At 37.6% G+C, this 27,670-nt stretch overlaps 1 long non-coding RNA gene and 1 pseudogene across 3 annotated transcripts; one reads left to right on the top strand and one right to left on the bottom strand.

Annotated features, from left to right (window-relative positions):
• Positions 1-2,778: 2,778 nt before the first annotated feature.
• Positions 2,779-13,541, top strand: LOC147482211 (uncharacterized). The gene is made up of 2 exons (XR_015204392.1): positions 2,779-3,197; positions 6,029-13,541. It is a non-coding gene; the product is annotated as an uncharacterized LOC147482211 (long non-coding RNA).
• Positions 13,542-14,548: 1,007 nt separating this feature from the next.
• On the bottom strand, positions 14,549-17,946 carry LOC147482210 (putative pentatricopeptide repeat-containing protein At5g37570 pseudogene; annotated as a pseudogene). Of its 2 annotated transcripts, none has more exons than XR_015204391.1 (2): positions 15,696-17,946; positions 14,549-14,858 (listed from the first exon to the last, which is right to left on the bottom strand). The product of XR_015204391.1 is annotated as a putative pentatricopeptide repeat-containing protein At5g37570 pseudogene, transcript variant X2 (transcript). The 2 variants fall into 2 exon arrangements; XR_015204390.1 differs by having other exon boundaries at positions 14,549-14,855.
• Between the last annotated feature and the right edge of the window lie 9,724 nt (positions 17,947-27,670).

The following is a 27,670-nucleotide window of genomic DNA, read 5'->3' as shown; positions in this document are numbered from 1 at the left end:
TAATTTGTCGAGTCGATATTAGTTTGTTACTTAAATGATCTGGCATTTATCCATCCTTTGTGTATGGGTGTATTTGGAATATGTATGGTTAGATGGGTTTGTTGAGACTGATCTAGGAACGTGGAGATGTATGTTAGTTGCATTGTATAAGTCGTATGGTAAAGTTTCTGGAATGTTGTTTGTATATTTATAGTTTTCTTCTTATTCGAGGATTGGTTACTTGACTTAACTAGCATTAGTCGAGATGGTCAAATAGCTGGTTCTATGGATCAATATATCTTGTAGTAGTCGGGCGTATGACTGAGGCACAAGGTTTTATATTTGGTTTGGCTTTATTCTTATTAAATGTTCAGGTTATGACAGGTGATTATGTTTATGAAATGTTGAAAGTACAGGGGAGGTTCTGCCGAAATTTCTCCAGGAAGGACACATCTTGGGTATATTTGTTTGAGTCTTGAGACGCTGGTGCTTGGCGAGTCAAGGTCTTCTCGGGTCCGCCGTCTTCATCGACGGACCCGAGAGGGGGCATTTGTGTGAGCCAAAATCATGACCACGGACATCACAGGTAAGACGAGTGATAGAGAGACAAGTGGGCCTCGGATGGTATTGGGCCTAAGAGATGGGCCCAAAGAGACAAGCGAGCCTCGGATGGTATTGGGCCCAAGAGATGGGCCCAAAGAGAAAAGGCCCAAGGACTTTGACCTAAAGGAGGAGAGGAAAGGAGAGAAAAATGAGGAGGCGGCAATGAAAGGAGGGAGGAGAGAGAACTACGGCATAGCTTGATCTCCCGGGAAGTCGGGGGTACGTAGGCAGCCCAAATGGGTTCAGCTGAAAGGTTCAAAAGAGAGGGAGTCTCATTTTCGTGAAAGACCGAGGAGGTGTGAGGTTAAAGGGTATAATCGGGGTTAATACAGTTAGATTATCCAAGTACTATAGCGAAACCATTGATTATTGACTTATATTTAGTAGATTTTCATCATTGTTGGAAGGGTAATGTGTTATAAACTAGATCCAGTAGTGTTTATGGGTTTACCTTTAGTGAAAATTGAGTGTCTTGGATATCATCCAAGCTAATCGCCTTAGAAAAGGCATTTGATGATGCTGAGTAGGTTAGCAACCTCTTGGCAAATCTTCTCATTGGCTCTAAACAACCACATGATGTGTCTAGCTAAGTTTTATAACTGTCTCATTGCAATAGCTAAAACATAAAGAAATGTGTGTAATGGGAAAAGTATACATATAAGTCTATGATATAATTATGTAATCAAGCAGCTACTAGAGTTTATAATAAGTCAAACTTAGTTTGGTCACATGTCTGACAGCGCCACTTTTAGAGGCAAGTGGTTATATGTCGAAGGGGATGGGGTTTATGCCTATATATAGGGCGACACTGGCAGCAACCGTACCTATGTAATTAGAGATCCCATGAAGTAGGTTCAAAGGGAAAAACAAGTCACCTCGTCATCCTACATCATCTTATTTATTCTGAGACGTCCCATCCTATGGTGAGATGGTACTATAGTATACATTGTATAACTAGAATTGCGGTGAGTAAGGATAAGTTTTTTAACTCTTAATGGATTTCATAACCCATATTTTAATGAGGTGGTGTATTTAAACTACAATGTACACCTGATGAAAATCCACCCATGTGAATGTAGAATTGGGTCGGTTCTTATGGATATTTGGACAAGTATTCTAGAGCATTCATGTAGCGCAGGGCCAAAAAGCACAACACCGCAGAACAAGCATATAATGAAAGAGTAGTGTCAGTACATGTCATCTATTTCACTACAAGGGAATGTTGGTTCAAAGAATTTATTCAACCACTTTCACGTGAGATAAGATTTGTCGCCCTATGACTGGTTCAAGCCCATAAGGCACCAGTATCTTATGCATTGTAACTTCGTTTCTCTTCGGCACTTCGTTAACCATTTTGAAATCTATGTTTTGCTAGTGAGTACGTTCAGTTTATTTCCTCTCGATCGTAATTTTACGCTATGTAGTTCTCATTACATGCCTGAGTTTTAACTCCTAGTAGAACCATAGATTGAGTCAGATTCCAAGTCATGGTCACCAAATTTAATTTAAAGATGATCAAACTTGATTTTTAATTTCTGTGGAAACAGAGCTTAGGAAACTTAAAGAAAAAATTGTCATATATATTCGATCTAAACAAGGAGTACCAATTTGGTGACTGATGGAGCAATGTTTTTTTTTTTTGACTCGTTATATGTTTATAATAATAATAATAATAATCTCTACACTATATGATAGCCGGGTTTTGAGGAACCCACTCTCCATTATCGAGTAGGCAAATTGAAATCTCCCTATTTGCTCAATTTATAAACACCTCCCTCACAAAAATTAGAAACCCCCCCCCCCCCCATTTATTAATAATTTAGAAGAACCACCTAATGTAACTTGAATTATATAATTATTCTCCATTTTTGTCCCTGAATTTAGAACAAGTCCCCTTTTATTAATAATTTTTTTTAAAAAAAACTCCCTAATATCACTTAAATAACATAATTATCCCTTATATTAAATTAGATGTCCCTCCCCTATGTAATTACAATTAGAATCCAAAAAAACCATACTAATTATCGATCTCGAATGAGGGGTTTCAAGACTTCAAAAAAAAAAAAAACCTCGATAATACTTGTAATAATAATAAACTAAAACCTTGAGTTAAGTCTATGTATGTTGGAAATTTGACAAACCAACCAACTAGTATTATGCACGCAACTTTTTTTCTTTTTTTTAGTTTTTCTTTTTTTTAGCTAAAGGTAACTTGTATTAAGCAAAAGAATGACTTGCAAGAATAGCTGCAAGTGACCAGAGTCATTACAATTGGGGGCACTACAGTGCAAATCCCCTCAAGATAAATTAAGAAGAGAATCTGAAGTATGTAGAGTTAGGTTCCTCGGAATAAAGTCTGTGCGCATATTTCACCATTGTTTAGCTCCTTTAGGAAGTGATGCACCTTTCCTTGTGATGCACCTTTCCTTGGACATTATGTCAGCTGAGAAGTTTGTTTCTCTCCATGTGGATGAAATGAGTAGCCACTCCATTTTGTGTGGTGCCTGTTCCCAAGCCGACTTGCACTGCCAATGTACTTTGTACATGTTCAAAGATGTGGCTGCTGAAGTAGAATCTGTTTTGATCCAAAGCCTCGTCTAGCCAGGCGCAGTTGTGTAAGTTATACATTCTACGATTGCCTTACATTCTGTACCATAGTTATATATATATATACAAAGTAAATATCTCAAAATCGTAATTCTATCGCATATCTGTTGAGATACGAAAGGATATCCATGTTTTCTTGCATTTAGGGGTGCATGGCTTCCTCTATCCCAAAATGCGTTAGCCCAATAAGGAAACTTCATACTTAAATTTTGGATGAATAAGCCTGCACATCGGATCATTTAACATTCTTGCATTGTTAATTTTGATATGTTGGCCACACTTCTCTAACTTTCTACTCACCATCTTTAAATTTGCTTGCCCAAAGGGCCCAACTGTTTCTTCTTGTACCCCAAGGAACTATACGTGATGAATTAAATCCTAAAACCACTTTGCTTTCTCCATAAATGTCGGATAACTTTTCTATTCATTTTGGTTCAGTTGTTCAAAGAACACATCAAAGCGCTGGGGCTTCTATCAATATAGTGCGTGCACACTTACACATACCATCTAAAAACTACTTTGAACAAATACTTGGTGGATTGGACAGATGATGGACAGTCACTTTCATATATTTCATGTCATAAAAATAGGACTCCCTCATTTCCCATACTGTTGGGTCTAAAGCACGGACGCACCTACTAATTGGGCTGTGTACGCATCAAACGCAGATACGAACGCAGCATGGACGCAGTCAACACGGTCAAGACACAGTCAACTAAGCTGGACGCGGGTCAGGACGCGGATTTTGATTCAAAAAAATAAAAAATAAATAAAAATAATATTAAAAAACTCAATTTTTTCATTTTTTGTTTTGTTAAAACTTATGACATATTTTTAAAGTTTGATTAGGAAATATTAAACTTAGTTTTGTGGCTATTTATCTTTAATAGTTTTGAATTTATGAATGTTGATACATTTAAATTAGTTTTTAATGTTTAATTTATATAAAATAAAATTATAAATATTAATTAATTTCCGCGTCTTTTGCCGCGTCTGCGGCTTACCTTTTTGAGATATAACTGAGTCGATGCGTCTGTGTCTGCATCCACGTCCGCATCAGCGTTCGTGCAACATAGACTGTTGGTGTTGAGGTGAAATGAGGCTGAGAGTTTCTGTCATTCTGTGCATTTATTAATGAAGAAATTGGTCCCAAGGCCCAATTTTAGAGAAAATGAAGTCTAGAGGACACGGTTTTTTGTGAGTAACTCACAACAACAAATTTTGGAGAAAAGTAACTCACGAACCCACTATTTCAAAATTAGTAACTCTCAAGGACAAAATAAGTTGGCCCCGCCTTTTTACATTTTTTAAAATGTCAGTTATACCTTTCAGTGAAAATAACCCTCAAAGACAAATGGCCCGGATTTAAAATAAATATTTTCCGATTTTACCCTTTCTGTTATTTTGCTATGAACAATGAGTGTTCATATCTTCTGCTGGTGTATGAACAATGATTGTTCATATCCAAATAGGTGAATGTACTTTATATAATATATTGATGTATGAACATTGAATGTTCATACCAAAAAGACTATGAACAATCAATGTTCATACGCAATCAATGTTCTTACCCAAAGGACCAAGGACTATGAACATCGAATGTTTATACCCAAAGGACTATGAACATTGAATGTTCATACCCAATCAATGTTCATAGTCCTTTGGGTATGAACATTCAATGTTCATAGTCCTTGGTCCTTTGGGTATGAACATTGAATGTTCATAGTCTTTGGGTATGAACATTGAATGTTCATACGCAATCAATGTTCATACCCAAAGACTATGAACATTGAATGTTCACTATGAACATTCAATGTTCATATCCAAAGACTATGAACATCGAATGTTCATACCCAATCAACGTTCATACCCAAAGACTATGAACATTGAATGTTCACTATGAACATCGAATGTTCATACCCAAAGACTATAAACATTGAATGTTTATATATGTTCATACCCAAAGGACTATGAACATTGAATGTTCATACCCAATCAATATTCATACCCAAGGACTATGAACATTCAATGTTCATACTAAATACACCGGATTGTTTCGTCTGGGTCGGAACGTTAATTATTTTGCGACAGGGGTATACTTGACATTTCATCTATCTGATCCGTTTTTTATTTCGCGTCAAGGATATACTTGACATTTCATCTACCCGGTCCTTGTGAGTTACAAAAATAAAAATGTGTTCTTGAGAGTTACTTTTTCGACATTTTTGTTCTTAAGAGTCACTCCCAGTTTATTAATCGTTTATTCGGGTCACCCGCCAACCTAATCCCGTGAAATAGTACCATTTTGTGTCCCACTGAAAAGGTCTGAATACGCACCAGTAAGAGATTGAGACCCAACCCAGGTCCATGTTTGGAAGTTGGAAGACTCCTTCCACTCACCACTCACCACTCACCACTCACCACTCGCCACTAACTAATTAGTTAACCGACGTATATTACTGGCTAGTAAGTATAGTCTCCATTAAAACAAGCTATAGTCATTGTCCAAGTGTCCAATGTGAGGCATAAGCGTTAATGCACTGTACTAAGAGGCACTGTGATAGTGTGATTGGTATCTCTGCCTCTATGATATGGTACGGTACTGTGACATTCGAAATGCCATAAGAAGAGACTAGAGCTTCCATAGGCAATCTTATAAAATACCAACTACTTTGGACCATTACAGTTCCCTGGACTGTTCATGGATATGGACGGGAATTGTGCAGACTAAATAAGAGATTCACACAGTACATCTGTACATAGTCTCAGAAGGTAGATTATTAATCACGTGATCCATGGTCACTATGTGGTACTAAGAGAAATGTTTGACTGTCGCTAGGCGAAGAAGGGACATTCGACATAACTCAGAAGATTTATCCACAATGGCACATGGAATATCCCTGAGAGAACCCACTGCCCAAGCTGCAGAATTCTCTAGCGTTCTCCATTTCTATTAGAAACGGCAGCAACTGCCTATCAGCTCAAGCTGGGTTCCGGTGCTTGAACAGGTGCATCATTTTCTCGATTGCCCTTGGTCGAAGTTGGTGTGGTAAAAAGTCCTTGCAAGTTGTGGAATTACAAGTACTGTAATAGTAATAGTTTTTAAGGAGTGGCAGTGGATCATGAATCATTTAACTGATAATTGTCTACAATCGCACATGCTACAAAGTGTCCTGCAACAGTTTAAGGTGTGGATTGAAAGGAATAGCAGAACATGTGATTCAGCAAATCATCCAAGACGAAAGAATCAGACGGAAGTGTTCTTTTATTCAACTCTACTAGGTTCCCCCAAAAGTATCCCATAAATCCATAATACAGAATTTGTGTTCTTTTGCACTTTCTGCAACAATGTTATCTCACATCTTTATTGTTCGAACATAATCTAATAACTGTGCGTAGCTGTGCAAACTCATGAGACCAGGACTTATCTGACATAAACATTAGCAGCACATTTTATTGGGAATAAAAAGGTAACAACACAGATACATACGCCAGAATATATTCTTCGTAGTTTTTTTCTTTTCTTTTCTTTTTCGAAAAAACTGACAAGTGGGTTAGGCAGACCCAAACCTGTGTTAATTATAACCGAAAAGTTACAAAACCCTCCTTTATCATATTTTATGAGTTGCGACTAAGCACATTCAACAAAAATACATGACTTCCTCGTTGTTTGAACTAATGGAAGCAAGGTTTGTTTTTCTGCTTGGTAAGTTAATATTATATTAAAGTACATAAAAGAATCACAATGCTTACTGTATTCCACTATGATCAGTTCAAGCAATTCTCTTACAATGGAGTCGTAGGGTATTTCCCATGTCTGAAGCGAAGGAGGTTTGCCACTATAAACACTCTGACTCACTCCTAAACCAGCTGCAAGCTTGGTCGCTTTGTCTGCAACAGTATTACCCGCTCTCCATATGTGAGATATAAAGAAAGTCTGAACCCTTTGCATAGAAAATTCCCACCATCCTTTCAACTGCCAGGGAATGTTATTCAATCTAAATGCAGACACTGCTGCAGAAGAATCTGGCTCAGCCCAGAAATTTGCAGAAACTCCTAAAGCAATGCCCATCACAAGCAAGGAAGTTCCCACATTATCTCAATATGAAGCACCAATCCCTGCTAGACCAAGGTTACCTCTTGCTGCTCCATCAGTATTGACTTTAACTTGTGCAACTGCTGGAGGCAACCAAATACCCCTCTGAACTCTCTGAGCTGGTCTGCATCTACCTTCCACTCCCCAACTCCTTAAGTTTTCAATGTCAGCAGTGCTGAACATGAAAGCCTTGGATAAGTGAGAAATTCCGTTAACATGGACATTAATCTGCTTCTGACAAAAGTTCAAAGAAATACTTGCATTCTCAAAAGCACATTTATTTCAATGTTTCCACAATGTAACCATAGTGCCTACTACTGATGCAGTCCATAATTGTTTAATTATAGGACATTCACCTCCAGACGAATAGCTTCCTTCATGTTTGTGAAACTTAGTCTGAACTTAAACTTATCTGCAAGCCAGTTTCACACTTTCTTAGCAAAAAACAATCCCAAAGAAAATGTTGCAGATCCTCTTCATGTCGCTTACAACAACAGCATCTAGAAGCAAGTCTCACACCCCTCTTCTCCACAGCTGCATCAGTTGCTCCACAGTTCTGACTCAGCTTCCAGGCAGTCCCAACCGCTTTAGGGTGGACATACTTGCTCCACACATGCTTGTACATATTTTTCTCCTAACTTCCTGATGTGCTGAATGTGTAGAGAACTTCCCTTTCAAGTCAGGACACCACATCAATCTATCTGCACCCTAAGTTCTGCATTCTGAAGGACACTCTGTAACTGAGGTGGACACCCGATCTGATGGGTTAATCACTAAAGGGTTAACTAGTATTACTCACCCCAATACACATTAAAAAAAAAAAGCCAAATTGGCCGTGTTTTTTTTTGCAGTGTATTTGGTGGGGAGACCCTAATTTCCTATCTAGTTGGGGGGGGGGGGTAACCCATCACTAAATAGTTAACCCTAGCTGAACAGTTTTCACTGTCTGCATCAGACAGTTATAATCTTTGTTCAATGGAAGACATACCCGATTAGTTATCCCTCCACACATCCACATTCTCTTCACCGCCTATAACCCATTGCACTTTGTTCTCGAGCTCTTTTAATGCAACTCTTATCCCGGGCCAAATAGAAGACACCGTATAATAATTTATAAAAGAACCCTCCTTAGTCATGTATTTAGTTCTCATAAAAGTTGTGAAATCATCCTCACCTGCTTTGAAAGTCAGGTCAACATCATAAGCATGGACAAATTAATCTCACTTAGCCTTCTGATTCCCCCCCCCACACACACACACACACGGACAGAGAGGTTTACAAACCTTTTCCCAACTGATAGTGACAGCCCTCTTCCTGTCTAGATCACCGGTCCATATTCCATTTGCTTCTTTAATTTAGCTTTGGGGCCACTTACTGCCATGTTGTGAAGGGGTATACTTGATAAAACAGATTTGACGAGAATACACCTTTCTTGGAATGGCAATAGTCTACTACTCCGACTAGACATTTATTCCTTTTTTTATCAAGTACAATGCAAACACCAAGGTCTTGAAACCCTTCTTTTAAATAACGGCACACTGAGATATTTTTCACGAATGGCTCCCACTTCAACTTGTAGTTCCTCTAGCAGGTGCCGACTAGCAAAGTCGGTAAAATCTTTGGGTGATGATACCAGAAGTTTGGGGCTCGAACCCAGCCAGCATCAAAGAGTTACTGATCTCATTTAAAACATGCTTACCAATAAATATAAAAAAAAAATTGTAGCTCCTCTATGATGGCTCTTCTTCTAGCAAGAGTAATACCTCAGATAAAGAGTTTACTTTTTGCTTTGCTCATTTACATCCAACTGCCTCAGCTCCCTAATATGACCATTTGCAAACATAATACTGTCATCTGCAAATAAGAGATGACCAGGACTAGGAATTCCTTTGTGTATAATGGACCACCTTGTCTTAGCCCCCTCTCCACAGCAAAATAACAACAGAACCCTCCATTAACAAGAATATGAAGTTGGGCTGAGCTAATGATGCGAGGGCTGGCAATGGGTTGGATCGGTCTGGATATATGCAAATCCAAAACCGATCCGTTTTTCAACAATACAGACCCAGAACCTGACCCGACCCGAACAGATATTTGAGTTAGAGAACCAGAACCGAACTGAAAACTTTTTTTTGATTCCGGATCCGATCCGTTCCGAACCATTAAGCTCAATTTCAACTCGGTGAACTGAGTTTTTTATAATTGGATCCTAATTTTTGTTATATAAATATTAAATAATTTTTTTTTATTAAACACAAAAACAAGGTACACAAATCCAAAAGGCATAATGAATAATTTAAAATTCAAATTTGTAAGGGAGGATTTTCCTTTAGATAGAAACCATATTTTTATTATGTAAAAAACATATCGTAATATTACATATGTATTTTGCATATCTTATTTTGGAACTTTAAATATTGTAATGTTGTGGAAATAGAAATATATGGTGGAGGAAAATTAGGAAGAATAAGACTAAAAATTTTAATTTGATCAGGCCTATAACGGTTCGGTACATACTTAATCCATAACCAATCCAATAATAGTCTGGTTCTAATTTTCAAGACCCAGAACCGATCCAATATGCTAACTACCTGTCCCAGACCCGCCTTTATTGGTTCGGACCGGATCGGGTATCGGTTCTTACCCGACCCATTGCCAGCCCTTTATGATGGAGTGAGTGCATCCAGTGTATAAAGATGGGAGGATCCAAATCTCCGTAACACATCCAACAAGAATTCTCAACCTCAGCAGGATACGCTGGAAAGAAACAGGTAGAAAGACTGAACATCTTCGCCTGATAGGAGTTGAACCCGAGACCTCTCAGAAACCAGTGGCTCTGATACCATGTTAAATTGCCAATTTCTCCATAAGTTCGAACTTATGTGAAGGGTCAATTCTATTAATATATTAAAGATTCATATATGTCAACATCTACTTAAAGAGCTACATTTCCACCAAATCTCTTTAGATCCGGTTCATTGAACATCTATAAAGCCAATCCAATACCAGAGTGAATATTCCTTCCAGCAATGAAGCATGCTTGCTCATTAGAAACTAGCTTGTCTACTGTACCATTAAGTCCCAACTGAATGAGCTTAGATAGGACCTTCATGAGAAACTTTACCATACATACGGGCCTATGTTGGCCCAGCTTCATAGCATTACTGTCCTTAGGAATGAGAGTATAATGATTGGAGTTGAAACCCTGATAAATTCTAGGGTCAACAAAGAAAAATTGAACGGCACAACTTGTTTGCTTCTCTATAAACATGAAAGACCTGCACCTCATTGCACAACCCCATAAGAGCTTTGATGGATGCTTTAAGATTTGCACAGTACCATGGGGGATTCTCTTTATCCCTCAAGATCATCACTGCTCTAAAAGAGCCAGTCTCACGGATAAAAGCCCATCCCTGAAGAGTCAGTCTCAGCAGACATCCCTGAAGACCAACTTCAATGCCTTTCATTTTCTGGTATACTACATTCCTAGATTTGCAAGAACCATGGTAAGCAAATATGACCTCACAATCAACATTACGACCCAAACCACCAAAGGCATTACCATTTTGTTGCACCGAACCATCTGAGTTCATAGAAAGTCAGAAACCATACCTTTAGGTGGTTTTTTCCATTTCTTGAAGTTTGATGTAAGTTAATAAGGAAGCAATTCACGGAGGAGCCTTCGTCATTTTAGTGACATCAAGCACCTCCTTCGCGAATCAGCCTTTGTCTGAAAATCAAAGATTTGATAGAACATATGGGACAACTGCAATAAGAAAGAGTACCGAACGGATAAATGTTTCCCCGCAACACATTTATGATACATGAATTGGACAAAAACCCAGATCAAACTCCTTGCCTTTGGTCGTTTTACTTCCTCAAAAGGGAGCAAAATTCTCCAAACCCTCTTCTTTTGGGTGTAATTCCGCTAGCAGCCGGAACGAACAAGGCCAGTTGTGCTACGGATTGGTCAAATAAATATAGGGTGGGGAGTTCGCGTTGGATCTATGAATTAGGTATGAGTTGTTTTTTTCTTTTTCTTTTTTATCGGTAAAAATCAATTCATTAATAATAACATAAAGATATAGTGTTACAAGTAATAGGCTAAGTAGCAAAGAGCTACTCGATACCCAAGATGATCCCCTATGCCCGGTTACAAACCCTTTTATAGTACAAGGGTATCCCAATTACAAATAAAATCTTGGTCGGTCACCCCTTTGAAACATGGGTTAGCACATGCCCAATCGTGTAACTCTTCTTTGATCCCTTCCACTACCTTTTGAATGTCTTTTCTAGTTGCTCAAATATTCTTGTGTTCCTCTCCTTCCACAAGTTCCAAACAATAGCTCTAAGGAGGTGATCCGCAATCCATGATGCTTTGTGAGAAAGTGGTTGTAGTATGAGTTTGCTACTTAGTGCTTCTTTGATGTTAGAAGGTGCCCTCCAAGGTTTAAGGAATGATGAGAAAAAAGAGTCCCAAATATTCTTCGAAAAAGCACAAGAAGGAGATGATCTGCACTCTCCTCACTCACTTTGCAAAGTGGGCAAACATTGTGGAGTTCCATACCCCTTTTATACAAGACATCAATGGCTTTAATTCTCCCCAAGAAAGCAAGCCAACAAAAGAAAGCCACTTTAAATGGAATCAAATCCGCCTATATCTTTTTGTAAGGAAAGTCACGAATTATCTCTTTGTCTTCTAGGTTGTGCAAAACATACTCTTTAGCCAACACATGATAGAACGATCGCACCGAGAACTCCTCTTTGTTGTCCCACAACCAATTCCTTTTATCCACGTCGCCAAACTTTTCCCCCTCCTTATAAATACTAGCCAAAATGATTCATAGGATTCAAGTTCCCAATCATTTAAATCTCTTCTTAAAGTCACATTCCACTGAACTCTTTGTTCCCTTCATTCCATGTAATCCAATACCAATGCTTTCTTGTTAGTGGCCAACACGAAGATATCACTAAAATTCTCCTTCAATGATACTTCACCTACCCAAATGTCTTCCCAAAATGAAATAGATTCTCCGGTGTCGGGTGTATAGGTGATAACTTTGACAAACTTGTTCCATCCATCCACAATGCCCCTCCAAAGAGTATTTCCATAAGAATTTGAAGGTTTCTTTATGATCCATTTGGTAGCCCCCACACCATATTTGTCCACCACCACCCTCCGCCACAAATGCTAATCTTCCTCTCCAAATCTCCACAACCATTTTGTCATCAATGCTTGATTCATGAGTAAGATGTGCTTGCACCCCAAACCTCTCTCATATTTAGAAAGACAAAGCCAATCCCACTTCACAAGATGAATTTTCTTTTCTCCACCCACACTACCCCATATAAAACCCCTAAACAACTTCTCTAGTTTCTTCACAACTATCAAAGGAATTGGGAACAAAGAGAGAAAGTAGGTAGGGATATTAGATAAAGTTGACTTGACCAAGGTACATCTCCCGACTTTAGACTTCCACCCCGCGAGCCTAGAAGCAACTTTTTCAATCACTTTCCGCCAAATAACTATGGATTTGCTTCTAGCTCCCAATGGCAATCCCAAATAGGTCGTCGACAACATCTCAACCTTACATCCTAATACATTTGCAATTCCCATCAAGTTATCTACTTCCCCAATGTCATAAAGGATGGACTTGGACAAGTTGATTTTCAATCCAGAGCATAACTCAAACCAAGCAAAGAGATTTTTTATGGTAATAGCTTTCTCCATCGTGGCACTAGCAAAGAACATGGTGTCATCCACGAATTGCAAGTGAGAAATAGAAATAGGCCCCCTCTTTATTAGAAGCTTTAAACCCATCAAGGAGACCCTCATCCACCAAAGACGATATCATCCTACTAAGTACCTCGGTGCACATAATAAACAAAAAATGTGAAAGAGGATCACCTTGTCTTAATCCTCTCGAGCTTTGGAAAAAACCATGTGGAACACCATTGATAAGTATAGAGAACCGAGCCATAGATATACAAACTCGAATCCACCGTCTCCATACAACTCCAAAGCAATTAGGTACGAGTGTTAAATCATAGAACCATGTTAAGGCTCGTATCTTCAAACATTCAAAGCAAAAGAATACAAAGGTTCTTGCATGAGGTAGCTCAATATATAACAATTCAAGAGGTGTGACCCCATTACATCAATCTCATAATCTTGGCAACAGCATGAGCTAGCTTAATCCCCCCCAACAATACAATAAATAGGGCGAGCGGGAACAACTTAACTAATATGCATGTGTTATCTCTTTCGAGAGTTTTTTTTTATCGGTAAAGTATAGCTTTATATATATATAGCCTGGCTCTTAAACGGACGTCCGTTTACGGACTTGTTATATAGTGTCTTGCGCAGCTTATATAATGTCTTGCGCAACTTATATAGTGTCGTATATAAACATAAATTAAAAAATTAATAAGTGTAAATTAAAAAAGTTGTTCAAGACACTATATAAGTTGTTCATGACACTATATAAGCTGTTCAAGACACAAGTCCGTAAACGGACTAGTCCGTTTAAGAGCCGGGCTGTATATATATATATCCAAAGCATACTGAGATAGGATGAGATATTCTATAGTACAAGTTACAAAGGAAAGAAAAAACAAGACAAAAGACAAAAACAACATTTCTCCCATCAGCTCATTATCTCTTTCAAGTTTCAACAACATATAAGTTATAGCCATACTTGGTTAAAGTTCAGATGTTACTGTTTGCAGCATGGAGCTGATTACCCAAAAAATCAAGGCTTAAGGGACATCTTCATCACTTTCTCACCTAACTGAAATTCTTGAAAATTCGAGATGAGCAATATTAAGTGATTTCACATCAGATTATTCCACAGCGTGACTAATAGATTAATAGTCCATAAATGTTCTGGTTGCTCTGTTTAGACTCGTTTGCACCAGAATAACTGATGTGCTAGGCTATGTATAATCATAGAAGACAATTAACTGCAGCATGACGAAAGCGCTATAGAACGTTATAAATTTTTTAAAAATATCAATTAATTAGTTCTTATTATGCAGTATTTTTTTCAAATTTAAGGTCACTATGACAAACTATATTTTGATGAAGTCTCGATCAGAAACCCTCTCTGCTCGATTTTCAGGAAAAGAAGATAAAAAGGCCTAATGTTACCAACTTCAAGAAACCGCCATTCTAAGGAATATTTCATAGTTTGTTTTATAATGGAACTATACATGTAAGTTCACTCCAGTAAAGTTACAATTGGAGAACATGAACCCTAGAAATATCGACAAGAATAAAATTCCATTAATCTAGATACGTGCCAACTCTGCAATATCACTATTTAAAACAAAGTTTCAATAATAGATCTAGAGATTATAAGAGATTCTGTCTAAGCTAAACAGTATAGGACCAAGTGACATAAGAGTGCAAATTCTTCAGTAGAACAACAAGAAAGACACAATCCAGATCTGAAATCTTATGATGTAAACCAACTGGTCCGTACCTCAAGTGTGTTGTACCTCAAGAGCGAGAATGATAAATGCCCAAGCATCCTTGTAGAGTTGAGAAATTTTTGTAAGCAAAGAGTCCCTGCTTAAGTAAACAAAAACTAAAAATGTAAAGTAAACAAAAACTAATATATACATATATTGGGGAAAATTTTGGAATTACATGAAGTCAAATGAAAATTTATCAGCCAAAATAATAGTTGGAAAAAAAAGAAAAAGGAAAAAACGAAGAGTTAGAACTAACTCTATTATGACCACACAAATTATTATTTTTCTACCAGGTGTTTGCAACCATTACACAGTTACACTGATTAAAGAGAGCAAGAATAATAATTTTTTCATACAATCCATTGACTGTACGACCTTCAATGAAGATGTAAACAAACCCACAATACATTTTTAATAAAAGAATAAGATGCCAAACAGATTCCACTGTGAAACTATATATGAACTATACCAAGCATACATTTGATTAAGCATATACCTGAAATTGCCTTTCACACTAACTCTAGGATATATAGAACATAACACAACATACACCCTCTACACAGCTATAGTAGGTTCGGCCTAATTTTCATTCAACTAAGAAGATCAAGTTCTGTATTTCTTTTCACTGTAGTGAGCTCGTAATCTATAATTGTCATATCTTCTTTCAATTCAATTTAGCGAGACCAATTGCACTGTGTGCATAGTGATGAAGTGCAGTGATAATGGCATGTAATGACATCTATACTTGCACACACAGAGTAGACAAAGATTTGAAATAGACTGAACCTTGTGAGTGATCTTAATATATTCTATGCAATATGCAGATTCGATAAATTACAGATCACATGCGTAAACACACAATCTTTTCCAAGGATATCATTAAATCCAACAGTCAATTACAAAATTGGACATATCAAACTTCAATTCAGTATACCTGAAATAGCAAAATCACTGAAGCATTACGCACACATGCAGATGCAAATCAGCTAAGAGTTCAAAAGGATTCAAAAACTTTCAGAGATAATGGCTCCAAGCCTCCTGGCCAGGATATAGAGATGTTAGATCTTGTCCCTAACAAACAGCAGATTCATCCTCTGGGAAGTGTACTCCTTGAGAATATTGGACCAGCCACTGCTGTTAGTCAAAGCTAAGCGACAACACACTTTGGGCCATGCCAATGTTTTGCGGTTCCTTTTCAGAATTCGAGTCGACTTTCATATTGATGGCAAGGCCAGAGCATTTTTGAACTCTTAAGAACTTGTGGCTCAGAGATTGAAAAACTAGAAAATAACCAGTGAGCCACAAAGATGTAGATCGCCTAGCTTGTACTGTTCAATTAAACCCCATATAAACTGAAACTAACACAAACCAGGATGCTAATCCTGGTTCATACTGTCCCACCCTCCCTCATCTCTGCCTCCGTTAAAATTATATCAAGTCTCGTGCACGCTTAAAGTCTAACCAACATAAAGGACGCTGCTGGTTAAGCCATAAAATAGAGCACATAAAGCAGTTCACACATTAATTGGAAAGCATACTGAAGCCTTGCGCACGTCAACCCAGCTACTTCCTGGTGTTTTGAACAAACTCTTCTCCTTCATCACTCTCCTCACACGAGTCACTGAATTCCACATTCTTTTATCTGCATACAAGTTTGCCAGTACAGCATAATTTCCGGAATTCTCAGGCTCCATCTCGAAAAGCCTTTGAGCAACAACCTCAGCTAAGCCAATATTTCCATGGATCCTGCATGCGCCAAGCAGAGCCCCCCATGTGCTGGCCACGGGTTTAATTGGCATGCCCAATATAAGGTTGTGAGCCTCTTCCAAATGACCAGCACGACCAAGAAGGTCCACCATGCACGAATAGTGCTCTGATTTAAGTTCAACATACCCAAGATCAAGCATCAAACGGAAGTACCTCCTACCCTCCTCCACCAACCCACTATGAGCACATGCACTCAATAAACCAACGAAGGTTACGCTATTTGGTACAACACTGTCTTGACTCATCATGGAGAACAGAGAAAAAGCTTGTTTGGCATCACCATGAGTGGCATATCCTGTTAGCATAGAGTTATAGGATATCACATCTTTTTTGAGCATCTTTACAAAAATCTCAAAAGCTTTTCCAATGCTTCCACACTGCACATACATGTTTATAGCAGAATTTAGAATGCGAAGGTGGGACTTAAAACCACCTTCCATAATACAATCTTCTATCCATGCACATAGGTTTAAACTTCCCAATTGAGAAACTGCAGAAACTAGTGCCAACATGGTGACGCCATCAAGCTTCACATTAGCTGCCACCATTTCATTGAAAAGTTTAACGGCCTCTTCTGGTTTGCCATTCTGAACATAACAAGTAATCATAGCAGTCCACGCTACAACCTCTCTCTCAACCATCTGATCAAACAGAAACCCTGCCTTGTCCACATTTCCCACCTTTGAATACCCTCCAATCATAATAGTCCAAGACGCCGTGTTTCTCCATGGCATACGGTCAAAGTAGCATTGTGCAGTTTCAATAGCTCCATATCGTGCCAGTCCATCAATCATCACATTCCATGTGACGACATTTCTAATAGGCATTTCATTAAATATCTTTTCAGCCTGCTCTAATAAACCATTCCTACATAGGCCAGCAACAATGACAGTCCAAGAAACCACACTCTTCACAGTCATGGTATCAAATATCTGCTTCGCAATTTCTATTCTACTACATTTCACATACATGTCAAGCAGTGCAGTCTGGACATAAACATTTGAACCAAATCCTAGTTTAACCACATCACTGTGTATCTGCTCAGCTTCAAAAAAAGCTTTAAGGGCCCCACATGATTTGAGTACAAAAGGTAAGTTGTAATTATTAGGCCATACGTAATAATAACGTCTCATTTCTACATACAATAAAATAGCTTCTTTAAAAAATCCAGAACACGTGTAACCTCTTATAAGCTTTGCTACCAAATAATCATCATTACAAAACCCAGTCACAAGCATTTGACCATGTGTCTTGTTCAGTTCATTTAAACCATTGGATTTCTTCAAAAGCTGATCGTAATGATCAATCGAATGGAGAAGATTTACCTGAATGAATAATAATCTACTCCGTGTTATTATACTATGATGAAAAGATGGATGGAACAGAATCATCTGAGCATGTACAAATGAAGAGAGAGAGTATGTTGCCACTTATTGGCTTATTGGGTCTGGGTTTATATGGGCCGGGCTTGGATTTTGTTAGTTGGGCTTCATTTACTAACGGGTAATTTTCCGATTAGACCGTGATAATGTCAATTCCTTCTCAATTAGACCACGCCCACACATTTTGACTTTTCAAAGGTTTTGTTTTTACTGTTTTGCCTTTGCGCATACTTCTAGACAAGAACCACGTGGACAAGCAAATTTGCTTTTGTTAGTTCCGTCGGTTCCAATGTGATTTGATTTGTGTTAATTAGCAACCACACGATTATGTTGAGATGAAAACTTGAAAATGAAGGGCCAAGATCGGTTTCGCCAATTTAGATCAAATCATACAGTTTCATCCAGATATAACAAATGGCAAAATCATTTTCGTCATTTTTTACTGTATTGTTGAAAGTGAAGTTTTGATTGTTGAGATTAGAAAGTGAAGTTTGATGGTTCAAATGATAAGAAAGATAATAGACATATTATAGTACAAAATGTATCAAAAAGTGCATAAAAAAACAATGGTAAAACAAAACAACATAAGAACAGATAACATAACTAACGAAAATAAAACCTAAACAACCAAATAAGACCAGACAAAATTAGTCTTCTTTATCATCATCGTCCTCGTCCTGCTCGTCATCAGCACCCCCATCATCTTTGTCCTCCTCGTCATTGTCCTTCTTCTTCTTCTTCATAGGAATATCTCCAGTACAGTAGGGATCATGAAGCCAGTCATCTTCTTCTTCTTCTTCTTCGTCTGTGTAATCGTCAGTATAGTAGGTTTCATCCCACTTGTTCGAGTTCTCTTCGTCGGAATAGTCGGTTGTATGAGGGGTATCATAATTTGAGATGGTTGGGATGGCTGGAGATGGCATTAAAACTACTAAAATTAACAGGAACAAATTATTTAGAGACATGTTGTTATGTTGAAGGTATTTGCTTACCTTTTACAAAGAAGAGTATGTTGGATGCTGATATAAACGTAAAATGAATACTAGCATAGCATGACAACAATGCTAAATTACTATAAAATGAATAGTTCTCTAAACTAAACTTTTTACTTTTTGCTCTTGTTTATCAAAGATTTATACTCAACCAATTGAGATATGTAGATAGAGTTCGTTCCACTCTAGTGCTTTCTGGCATGGATGTTTTCTAATCTAACTAGTGGTTTTTTAAGTCTATGAGAGTTTTTGAAGGGAATTATCTTACGATGCAACTACCCACAAGATGATGCGATTATCTAAATAATTATGGGAAGGCTACGTTGATTCTATGATAAGGAGTTAGAGGGGGATTGATTCCACCTTAACTCAACTTAATCCACTAACGACGATAATTAAGTAATCGAATGAAGGAACAATTGGTTATTCTAATCCCTAATTATACATGGCATTTCTACCAATCATAACTAATGTGAACAATTAAACCCATTCTCATGGTGAACTAATCATTTCTAGAGTGGAATAGAAAAATATCTGACGATTTCTACGATGACATATGGGACTCAAGCTTTCATCAAGGCTTCTACAACCCCCTCTAATGGAGGTTTAGCTTTTGAATCATTAAATCATTTCCATTTAGATTAAATTTAAACATAATATAAAGCATTGAAATTTATTTAATTAAACAATAATGAAATCTAATTTAATGATAAATTGAACTAAGGACATGAATGAAATTAGATCTAGAATTGGAATTGACAAAATAAAATTGATAAAAATACTACTTTATTTATCTAATCAAATGAAGAACAAATTCAAGGTTTAATCTAATGAAATGAATTAGATATTGAAACTATACTTAATCAAAACAATTAAATAAAACTAAATTTTAATGGTTACTTTCTATTAAGCTATCTATTATTTTTTCCAACTTACCATTATCTATCTACCATTAACAAAGACTTAAGCTTTTGTTTTATACATCAGGATCCAAAATCTCTTCGATCAAAAAACTGATTGGGTCAAGGCTTGGACCATTGCAAAAGCTCTTTTGGACTTTTGGAGTTCTGGCGACTTTTGCTCCTTTATCTCGCAGCTAAAGTGGTACATTTGAAATAGTCTAAATATAACTTATCTATAAATCTAAACATATATTGGAAGTGAAATAGTCTAAATATAATTAATTGTGTGAGTGAATTAAGTTTGACACATAAAATAACATAAAAATACTGGAATAATGAATGAAATTTAATTGCCAATAGAGTAAGAAATAAAGTATGTCTATAGTGGCTGCATTGATAAGTGTATTTTGGTGGGAAAGAAATTAGGACATATTTCCCCGAAAATTTATTAAGGTTGTTGAGTGCCGCGTGTCAATCATCTCAATATATATCAAAACCCAAATTAATTACATAAATTGAGGGGGGAAAGTTGCTATTTCAGATGAAATGCGAAATTATGAAAAAAATAGTCAAATTCGAAAACCTAATTGTTAGTCTTTCATTAAAATTGTCCAAATTCGAAAGTTTGAGTTTACTTGTTACTTGTTAGAGAAATGAGGAAGCTAAATTTGACTTGTCGAATGTCACTAGATAAAATGCACAAATTGTTCGATGCTTTTAGTGAGAAAGAAAAAGAGGATTTTCAGAAATCTTGCTTTGGGAGTTTTATGCAAATCCAAAGAAATATGCACGCAACAACTACACTTGTTTGTGCCATTTATGCACACAGAGTTGGTAGACTTTGTTACCGGATCGGTAAGAAAGATTTGGTGTTTAAAAAGAGCGATGTTGCTTTGATTATAGGTCTCAGTGTGAAACTTGTAGCAAACTCATTCTACACAATAGATGTGAAGAAGAAATCATTTGATTTTCGTTCGCGGTTTTTTAAAGGAACTACAGCTGGTGAGAAAGAAATATTAGCAGCTCTACAAATTGCAAAATCCAATGGTAATGATGATAAAACTGATATGTTTAGGCTCAATAGGTTGTATGTGTTGCTTCAAGTTGTTCTTCCTGGATCTTCTAGGACTATAAATGGAAGGTTTATTGATCTTGTAGAGGATTTAGTTGCTTTTGATAAGTTTCCATGGGGCACTCCTTTGTTTGAGATGTTGCAGTTTATGGTTGTGTGATATGCTTCGATGTTTTGGCATACCTTCACAACCCATCTTTTGGGGCTCGTAGGGCAGTGGAAGGTAGATTCCCAAGAATACTTGATTGGGAAGAGTTGCCTTCCAAGAACTTACATCCCCGAACTTGGAAGAAAAAACTCCAGCCTTTGAAGGGAAAGGTTATAGTTATTTACACTTAAGATATTGGTGAAGATGAAATTAAAGAAGATGTACGTAATCAAGGAGGCTCTGCAGCAACAGGGCACCCAAAGTGCTGCATCAGTTTTAGAGCCCTATAGTACTAATGAAATGCTTGAGAGATATGTTGAATTGCTCAAAGGGTTTGTAAGTGTAAAACTCTACTCTATGTGTTGGATGATTTACTAATATGTTCCTCAAGTTGATATATCAACAATTCTGTAGTATTAATTGGCTTACATATTTAGTACTCATATGATATGTTGTATAACTTTGTATATCAGCAAATACAATTTATTTATATATATCTTTAAATGTTTAAATGTGGATATTACCTTTGCAATGCAGGTAAGTGAGGAGGTTATGGTGGTTAGGAAGGAGATCAAGAGTGAAATAAGGGCAGGTATGGAGACAATAATGCAAGAGTTTTTCAAACTGCGGGGAAAGTAGGTAGTGTAGGTGAAGGTTCATCGGAGGGGGTTATGAAGGGACCGAGATCAAAGAGAACAAGGGGAACGAATTCAAGGTCTCCCATTGCTGATGTTGTTGTCCAAAAACCTAGTACAAAGTTTGCTCAGAAGAAGGTTAAATCAGTTGAGAAAGAAGTTATGGATTCAAGATCAAAGAGAACAAGGAGAACGAATTCAAGGTCTCCCATTGCTGATGTTGTTGTCTAAGAACCTAGTACAAAGTCTGCTCAGAAGAATGTTATGAGAAAGAAGTTATGGATTCAACAATTGTGAAGAAGTCATCATCGATCTTCTAAGAAAGTTTCATTTGATCTTTCTGCTGAGACTACGGGGAAAAGAAAAAGACCATTGAAAGATGGATCTCACATTGAAGTCGTCCAAGATGGCAAAATCCGTTCAGAGTTTAGAATTGTAAAGAAGAAGGGGAAATCAGTGACCAGGGAGCAAGTGATAGTCTAGCCATCAAGATCAAGTAAAAAAGTAGCGGTACAAGCTACCAAAACCCGAAAAATTTGCAACATATGTGAAATAACTGAGAAAACAAAAGGATTGGAGATTAAAAAGGAAGCAAAGAAACCAAAAAGAAGAAAAAATCTTATTTGTGCACATGAGTCAGAAGATGAAAATGATGTAGAAGAAACTGCAGGTGAGAGATTTGCAGCTAATGTTTTGAGAGAGATTAGTGAAGAGATGCCCAAGACTGGAGGGGATTTTGAAGTTGATAGTCAGCAAGATCTACATGAGGACGTGGTTCAGGAGCCTTCCAAAGAGCCTTTCAATGATGATCAAGATGATCAAGATGATTATGATTTTACACCATTGCCTTCCAAGGAGAATAATCAACTGACTGTTGCAGAGGATGTTACACCATTGCCTTCTAGACAGTTGGTCATATTTGTTACTCCTTTACAACAAACAATGCCTAATGCTATCTCAGATGTTGTTACTCCTGAGGCTACAACCATAGATTTTCATGAAGATAATGTTGAGGCACTCCTTAACAATGAAATGGATAAGGTCCATTTCTCTACTTTGTTTTCTGCCACTGGTGACATAACCGTATTGCCAACTTTGTCACGTACCAGAGGAACAACTGATAAAGATGTTATGGACTATCAACATGAAACTGTTGCTGAGTAGTCCAAAGATGAGAATGATGCGGATGATGATGAAACTGTTGCTGAGCAGTCCAAACATGAGAATGATGTGGATGATGATGAAACTATTGCTAAGCAGTTCAAACATGATAATGATGTGGATGATGATGATGATGTGTGTGGAGGATGATATGGTGGTTCCTGATGTGGTCAAGATTGAGACTCAAATGGAGGCTCACATGGAAAAAAAACTAAAGAGACAAGCAAAAGAACTAACAAACGAAGAGAAGGGAAGAAGGGTTGGTCATGGCAAGAAACAATTAGAAAGGAATGTGATGAGTTGATCAAGGAGGCTTTGTCTTCAACCTTTATCATGAAAACCACAACCAAAGGTGAGTTGAACATACTCCAGTATTATTGGCAGCTGTATAAAAGGAAACAAGATGCACATAGCTCTCCGGATGTGAGAGTGTTTGGATATAACCAGTCCATCTCAGTGCATAGTTTTCATTCACTACATGGAAGACAATGGGTGGATGGTGAGGTAAGTACACAACTACCATGGCTTCATACACTAACTATGAGGTAAGTACGCAAGTCACATGTATATTAGATTCCCTAATTAATTGGTTTATGTGATTTGTAGGTTATGAGCATATATGTGCAGCTGTTGTCCAGGTGGTACACCCAACATTGTAAGGATAATGACATTCTAGAAAAAGACTCATATACTGTCATTCAGGATGTCTACTTTGTTGTAAGTTATCTCTCATTTGTTGATATTTCGTTGAACAATTTTATAGACAATGTTCATTCATTAATTCATGATTGATGACTTTGTTGATGTAGAAATTCATAATGAGAGAATATGAAACCTTCCAGAATAAGCTTAAAGAGCCAAGTTTTAGAGCAGCGTCACCTGAGCAGAGACTAGAAAGTTTATCTTATAGTCCTTCTGAAGTCGTTATAGAGCACCTAGACACTTTTAAAGGAAGAATTAGAAATCAAGCAAAGCCAGCCAAGGGCAAAGGTATTATCATTCCACTTCAAGTGCAACATAGTCACTGGATTCTTGAGGCATACAATTATTCTGAGGGAAAAATCTACACATATGATTCTCTTGGTGGTAAGAATGTTGGTAATGAGCAACTAGCATTGGAGTCATGTCTTGCTTATGTGATCAAGTGTGCTGATCCATCTTCAGATCATGATATGAACACATCTTGGACTCGTGAGTTTATGCCTGTGACCAAACAACCTGTTGGGAACAGTTGTGGGCTATTTTGCCTAGCTTTTCTGGATTGCCATCTTAGGAGAGTGCCTAACCAAGTTAACAAAATTGATATGCAAACCCATCGAATGCGGAAGAGGATTGGAATGGATATCATTAATTGTGGATTGAATCCAGATAGTGTTTGTAAAAGTCGACAACAGGAATTATAGAAGCATTTGATGGATGCCAGAAAAGCAGCTACCCACCATGGCGTAGAGGCAATTTAGGCGCATGGAAACAAGTGACACAGACCATAAATTATCAACATGTTGAAATTTTGTTAAACTCCTACAGTCAAAGTTTGTTATTTTGCTTCAATTTTGTAACTCCCGTAAGTTGCTGATAGTATCTTCATGGGAGTTTGACTGTTCATGTGTCACATGGTTTGACATTATATGTGTTTAGCTGTAAGGATAAATTTTAACGTTTATGTAAGATCTTACTTTGCTATATTGATATTTCTTCATAAATGGATATGTTTTGTGTGGAATCTTATGTCACCAATTAGATTATTTTGTTTTGTCTACCTTGGTAGGTAATTGCTGATGGTAACTTCAATGTAGTATGACCGTTGCAACAAATATTTAACGCACAATATGACCATATTGGCGGGAAACCTTTTGGGCGGGAAAGTGTTGCTATATTAGTAGTCACTCAGACTTGTATTTCATTGGGTATTTCTATTTTCTGTGTCCAACAAAATGGGTGGGGGAGAAGGAGAAGGTGAAGGTTCTAGCAGTAATAAGGCAACTGTGGATTCAGCAAGATCAACAAACAATTGTTTTGGGTGCGGATCAATTGGCCATTGGAAAATCAATTGTCCATGGGCAAATATTAATAAGTGTCCAAGATGCTTCACCACAAATATGCGATATGCAGTCAGTAAAAAGGAATGCAGTCTGGGGAGACGGTATCTCTCATGCAGGCAAATGGTGAATGGTGAATGGTGCAACGGTTTTAGATGGATTGATCTAGCAAGTAGAGAGACCAACGATAAACAACCTATTGGAAGTGCACTTGGAAATGGACCTGTTAAGGACGGTCACCATTAATGGTCCAGTTAAAATGAATATCGAAGACAATGTTCAAAATGTGAGTGAACTTGTTAAGAAGTTATCTATTAGAGATTAAGTTCATATATATGTACTTGTTCCTGATATTAATATTACAATAACATGTCAGTACATAGAACAATATGAACCCACAAAAAGATGTATGTAACTGGACTTAGTAATTTTCAAGTAACCAAAATAGCTGACATTGTCTTGCATTCTACTTACCTATTGCAACCCATAATCATATAAACTCTTCATATTCAAAATCTAGTGGAACTCCAGCTAAAAAATCAATCCATTCTACATCATCAGTGGCCCTTATGCATGTTGTCATGCTGTGTCCAAGACTACCACAACGAGAACACCTTCTTTTTTGCACTGGAACCCCCTCTCCTTTAGATCGCTTTCTTTTCTTCGTTGGCCTACCAGGCATGACCTCATCTACGGATGGTTTGGCCATGATTCCATCAAAACCCAAACCCATTGTTCTTTACCTCTTATTGGTTTCCACTCTTCTTGATAAGTGTCTATCATAGTTTCTTTTGTGTACCAATACAAGCAATAGTCATATACAGAGAATTTACCGTCATTGATTGCCTTCATAGCATGGCTACAAGGAAGACCAACTTGTTGGAAGAAACTACAAGTACATGTCTTGTTGAATAGGTCTACAGTGTCAGTACGATTTATACTTACAATAGAGTAAACATACTCAATTGCCCTCGAAGCTGTGAACGGACGACTAACGTATCTTGAATTGACAATCACATCCTCTGCATATTTGGTCAGTTTGCTCTTAAGATTTGAAGCCATCAACCTATAGTCATAGAAGTGTTTGATTATGTCAAACTGAATTCCGTTCAGAAGAGATGTAACAAGCATTGCTCGCTCTGGCAGTATCATCTTATTCAGCTCTCAATGTGATTTATATATCAAATACCATACTTTCTCATTGGAGCAAATGCACAGGACCATGACTCTTTCGGAATCTTAACAAGTTTTGCATACCCCTTCAGATCGCTACAGGATATGTGACTCAGGATTCTAACAAAATCAGTTTTCTCATAAGTTTCAGCCGCCCTCTTCACCCTCCTTTTTGTGTCTTCCTTACTAACATTGTTTGAGATATGTTGTGCACAAAAGCAATGTGTAGCATTAGGAAGGATTTTAGGCACGACTTGAAGAATGCTTTGATGCCTATCAGACATAAGCACAAATTTCTCCTCAGTCCCAACAACATAGTCTCTCAACTTCTTGAGAAACCAATCCCAGTGTTAATTATTTTCTTTCGGGACTATGGCAACTGCAATTGGGAAAACGTAGTTGTCACCATCAACAGCTAGAGCGGTGAGGATAACTGACTTGTATCTACCTTTCATGAATGTCCCATCAATCATAATCAACTTACGGAGACATCTTTTCTAAACACAAACAGTTACCCCATAACACAAGAAAATGCGTTCAAACTTGTGCTCAGGAGATGACGACGTCAATAGCTCGGTGTAACAATATGGATCAACCCTTTTAAGTTCTTTGCAGTAATTTGGCAACATTTGGTACGACTGAGAGAAGCTTCCCCTTATCTACACGAAAACAAGGCAAACCAATGTAAGTTATCTGTTGCTACATATCCACTCAGTACTTGCTGATTGTTTGAAGTTTGATACCTTCTGCATTGCAATTTCTTTGGCTTTCCATGCAACTTTATAAGATACTTTGGTATGGTGTGAGTTCTTCACCTCCAGCTGCAACTGTCTTGGACACAATTCCACGTTGTCCTTCAGTTTTGACTTAATAATTTCTAAGACCCACTTAACATTTGTTTGTCGATTAGTTGCAACAGCTTCATCTTGTGGACAAGTGTGTGCCTCTGTCAAGGTTATAATAACCTATATATCAGAACCAGTGGTCGGTTTTGCATACATATGAAATGTACATCCAACACCCTTACACTTCATCACCACCCTTTCAGGAGCAGTACTTGCATGACACAAATCAAACATGTTTGTTATTGTATACAACTTCATGTCTTTGATGAGATCATCTCGAGTAGGGTAGTGTTGTCCAACTTTAGGAGGGATAAACTTCACCTACAAATGAGCATGAGTAACATTCAAACTAGTACCTTCAGGGGTCTTTGGACTATGGGAAGAGTCGAGATTCTGACATCCTTGATGTAAGTCTTCGGATTTCAGGTCAATAGGTGAAACTACCACAACATCAACCATTTCCTCCAAATCAAAATCAAATTGACTTTGTCTTCCTTCGCCATTCTTAGTAATTGTCATAGGCGTGCCTCCCCAAAAAAAATCTTCACCACGGTTCAGAGTAGACCATTGATCACCATCATCTCCATCCAATACATGGACCTCGCTATCATCATCATCATCCATAACTCCTTCTTGCCCCCATTCACCACGGTTCGGAGTAGACCATCGATCACCATCATCTCCATCCAATACCTGGACTTCACTATCATCATCATCATCATCCATGACTCTTTCTTACCCTATGACACCTTCATCATCAACAGGTCCATCCAATACTACCACATCTTTTTAT

This window comes from Coptis chinensis, chromosome 8 (assembly GCF_015680905.1).
Source record: "Coptis chinensis isolate HL-2020 chromosome 8, ASM1568090v1, whole genome shotgun sequence".
Taxonomy (NCBI): Eukaryota; Viridiplantae; Streptophyta; class Magnoliopsida; order Ranunculales; family Ranunculaceae; genus Coptis; species Coptis chinensis.
Note: the sequence above shows the minus strand (reverse complement) of the source record. Positions and strands in the feature narration are given on the sequence as shown.